Source organism: Nematolebias whitei, chromosome 19 (genome assembly GCF_014905685.2).
Source record: "Nematolebias whitei isolate Nwh7 chromosome 19, NemWhi1, whole genome shotgun sequence".
Taxonomy (NCBI): domain Eukaryota; kingdom Metazoa; phylum Chordata; class Actinopteri; order Cyprinodontiformes; family Rivulidae; genus Nematolebias; species Nematolebias whitei.
Window position 1 is genome coordinate 13,773,563 of NC_056516.1, and position 4,596 is coordinate 13,778,158.

At 42.6% G+C, this 4,596-nt stretch overlaps 1 protein-coding gene across 3 annotated transcripts in view; it reads right to left on the reverse strand.

The window, feature by feature from the left end:
* The window catches only part of epb41a (erythrocyte membrane protein band 4.1a), a 79,161-nt gene extending 74,951 nt beyond the window's left edge, over positions 1–4,210 (reverse strand). For all 3 annotated transcript variants that reach the window (XM_037693110.1, XM_037693109.1, XM_037693107.1), the window contains exon 1: positions 4,060–4,210. The gene's annotated coding sequence lies outside the window, so the exon portion shown is untranslated. The remainder of the gene's footprint in view (positions 1–4,059) is intronic.
* Between the last annotated feature and the right edge of the window lie 386 nt (positions 4,211–4,596).

Consider the following 4,596-nt stretch of genomic DNA (forward strand, 5'->3'; position numbering starts at 1 on the left):
TCTCTTGGAAATGAGTCCTCGAGGCTCAGTGGGATTTACCTGTCTAAATAAAGGCTGAATGAATGAGCGGCCAGCCTTAAGAAATAAGGTAGAAGTTCCTCTGGACCTGCACATGAAGATTTCTAGTGACTATCTCTGTATTTTAAATATATTCAGTGTGAAAAAGCACTCTCACATGTTAAACAACTAATTTTTAGGTATTCCACTTTTTAAAAAATGGGATGGGAAATAATCTGAAAGAAAAAAAATAATTCCAAACTGTTTTGTTCCCTTCAGACTTCAGACATTAGTAATACACTAATTTAATTCCAGGCAATTACGGCTTAATAACTAAACTAAGGTATTCAAAAGCTGAGATGTCAAGTGTTCCTAGACTTTAAACACGTTTTAATAAGACACCAAAGACAATGTTTTCTCATTCTATTTTAAACCTTTATATTTTATATTGCTTTTACATTTTATTATATTCAGGTCTCTTGTAAATGAGTCCCCGAGGCTCAATGGGATTAACCTGTATAAATAAAGGTTGATTAAAAAGACACCATAGGTTGCTTGTCCACCACCTGTCTCTCTTTTCCAGGTAACTGTTGTGAAATCAACATCTGCAACAAGCTACAAGAGTTAGCATGTCAGCTAGCTTGCTACGGAGGCTAATGAGCTAACATCACTTCTTTACAAAAAGCTGTAAAGATGTAATATAGGCACAATTATTTTAGACGTATAAATTAAATATAAATATAAACAAAACAGCTGGTTGACTGGTGTTTTAGCTGACACATTTTATTTAAAATAAATGTAAATTTATCCTTAGGCTTAGTGACTGAATTAAATATTCAGCCGTGATTTTTATTTTCATGATACATAAAAAACAAACACATAAACATCCAACAGGCACGATATGTTTTTCTTTTAAATCCTCTTCAATGTTTTAAATATAATAATAAAATTAATAAAACAGTTTTTGATTATTTTAGTGGTAATGTTGGGCCAAATATGAGGAGTGATGGTGCAGAGGTTAGAGAAGGTGGGCCTGTGATCGGAAGGTTGCCGGCTCGACTCCCCGGACCAACATCAAAATGTGGGTGGGAAAGGTGAAACACCCACACCTGCCTCCACCTTGCTTGCCCCACCCTGGACCCTTGAGCAAGGCTCTTAACCCCCACCATCTGCTCCCCCCGGTGCCCTAGATGGCGGCTCTCTGCTCCACACAGAGGCTGTGGTTGAGTCAGGAAGGACATCCGGCGTAAAAATGGCGCCAAGTCTTTGTGCGAGTTAGTCCGCTGTGGTGACCCCTGAAGAAAGGAGCAGCCAAAAGAAGAAGACAACGTTGGGCCAAATAATTCTCATAGAACCCAGATTTAGTTCTGCGGAGGAAAAATAGTATTAAACTAACATTGTGGCTGAAGAGAAACGGCAAGATGAATTTCTTCCCAACTGGAAGAGTCAGAGAAAATGGCAGTAATTCCAGCACCTCGTTCAGCAGATCTGAATGTGAGAGAAATGCTCACGAGGTCTGCTAGTCCATTTTATCTCATCAAGTCTGTCAGAAAGAGTCCGAACAGTGAGAGCTGTTAAAATATTACAGGTTTTTACTCTTGTAACATTTCAGGATACTCTTTTTGAACAGGTTTCTCTGTTCAGATACGTGGGCTCTAAATGATGGTGAAGTTTTATACATGCATGCGTCATCTCAGTGTTTCCAGTCGCAGGAGTGGAGCGCTCCATTTTATTACTGATCCTCGACACATCCCTGTGCTGTACGCCCGGGAGGGATGAGCCTCCTTGTCCATGTGTAGATTGAATCATTAGATATAAGACTGGGCTTCCTTTCGTTCTCCTCGTCTATATAAATCGTAAATAGACTGCAAGTTATTCACCTGGATCCAGGGACTACGACTTATTGTCTGAACCTAAAGTCCAGAAAGGAAAGAGAAAAATCATTTCAGTTCGCTGCCCCGTCCACCTGGAATCAATTTCATTTCAGCATCTGCTTTCATTAAACGTATAAAAGGTTTTCAGAAACAGACATCAAGTTGTTTTTTATTTGATATGAACAGATATTATTTGGTCATGTACAGACCCTATTTTAAGAAGCTGTTTCACCGTTTATTTAATTTAAATGCTACTTTTAGCTCTTAATAAACTGAGGTGTTTTATATGAAGTGAAGTCAACCCTATTTTAAAGGTGGAGATTTTGTTTTATTTTGTTAAGTTTACTGCTATTTTTATTAAAGTTTGTTTTATGGAACTTTGTGTTTTTTTTGGCCAGGACAGTTTGTAAATGAGAGTTTTAATCTCAGTGAGTTTCTCTCTCTATAAAATAACATTTAAAAAATCAATAATAGAAATATTCTTCTTCTTCTTTCAGCTGTTCCCTCTTCAGGAGTCTCCACAGTGAGTCATCCTCCTCCACCTCACTCTGTCCTCACTCCAACTACCTCCATGTCCTCTCTAACTGTATCCATATATCTCTTCTTTGTCTTTCTCCTGGCAGCTGCATTTCTAACATCCTTCTACCAATATACCCACTGTCCCTCCTCTGGACATGTCCAAACCACTGTCCCTCCTCTGGACATGTTCAAACAATCTCAGTGTGTCCTCTCTAACTTTATCTCCCAGTTGTTCAACCTGTGCTGTACCTCTGATGATCTTTTTGTCCATGTCTCTGTCTTCAGACCATACAACATTGCTGGTCTCATCACTGTCTTGTAAACTTTCCTTAGACCTTTGCTGACACCCTTTTGTCACAAATCACTCCTGAAACTTTTCTCCATCTTGCCTGGACTCTCTTCTTCACTTCTTTACCACACTTCCCATTTTCCTGGACAGTGGACTCCAAGTAGTGGAAGTCCTGCACCTTTGTGACCTCTGCTCCTTGTAGCCTCACTGTTCCACCTCCTCCCTCTCATTCACACATGGACTCTGTCTTACTACGGCTGACTTTCATTCTTCTTCTTTCAAGTGCATACCTCCACCTCTCCAAGTTCTCTTCCACCCGTTTCCTGTTCTCACTACAGATCACAATGTCATCTGCAAACATCATTATCCACGGGGATTCCTGACTGACCTCATCGGTCCATCACCAGAGCAAACAAGAAGGGGCTCAAAGCCGATCCTTGATGCACTCCCACTTCCACCTTGAAGCTATCTGTCACTCCTACAGCACATGTCACCACTGTCCTGCTGTCCTCATACATGTCCTGTACCAGTCCAACACACTTCTCTGCCACTCCAGATTTCCTCATGCAACACCACACCTCCTCCCTTGGCACCCTGTGTGTGTGGAGGTGTACACATGGAGATATTAAGTAACAATGACTGGAAACGTCCATCCATCCATTCTCTTTGTGGGTCTCTGCTGGTGCCCATGTCCAACCCAAAGTTATCTGTACAGCTGAAGAACTGCTGGTCAGTCCAATTCAAGATGGCCACCACAGCTATACACATAAATGTCTACAACTCTGGTTCAGTACTGAGGAAAGATCTGGTGGTAGTAGCTGAGTGTCATTCCCAGCACATCTTCTGAGCTCCAGTTGTTCTCAGGATGGACTGAGAACAAACTGGTGAAAGGCGGCGGGCGACATGCATTCCTTCAACGACCGCTCGGCTTGAGTTGTATAACAAACCCAGACTGAGCCTTCAACGACCAGAACCTTGTTGTTCTGTCTGAAATGGGCCAAACAGCAGCGAGGATTGCTCCACAATCATAATGGCGCAGCGTTTTGCGCCAAGTGTCAAAAACACGCACATGTCTTCTCTGTGCGGAAAAATAAAGAGTCCTGCAGGGAGATGCTTGTTGGTCTGGTTCCGACCCAAAGGAACTGGGCTCCTGGTACAGAGACAGCAGGTAATAACACTACTGTTTCTGATTGAACACAAAGACCTGCACACTGTTCACATGTGAGCTCTCAAGCTGCCTCCATCACTGGGAACCAGTCCTCAGCCGAACGGTCCAATGGTGGCAGATAATTAATTAAAGCCCGAGCAGGCACCTGGCTGAAAATGGCGCTGATTGTAAAACGTGTCAACAAAGTCCCGGAGCCGCGCCGACCCACTCACCGGTTCTGGTGGCTCATCCAGCGGCACCGAGGAGGAGGAGAAGCCGGGACGAGAGCAGATCTTCTCCCTTGTGTCTCTGCAGCACAGCGTTAATCCAGAACCGTCACCGAACCGCGTCTGTTTGACAACAATACGAGCAGAGCGTGAGTGCTGCGCCCTCAGCGCTGTCTGACAGGCACAGGGAGGCGCCGCCAAGACCCAATTCACTTATTTATATAACACCAAGTCACAGCAGAACTTATCTCAGGGCACTGGAAACATACATTAACTTACAGAAAAATTCAATTATTAACATTATTTTGATCTAAGGCAGCAGATTGCATTGAGTCTTTCTTTCATTGCAGTATCCTGAGCAAGCACAAAGGCAACAGTGGAAAGGAAAAACTCCCTCACAACAGGAAGAAACCTCCAGCTCCGGACATCTGCCTCACTGCACTTCAAGAGCCTGAGAAATGACAAAGATGTCATTAATAACAATGAATTAAATAAGAATAAAAAATGTTGTAAAAGCCTGTTCTATGCAGACTAATCACCCCC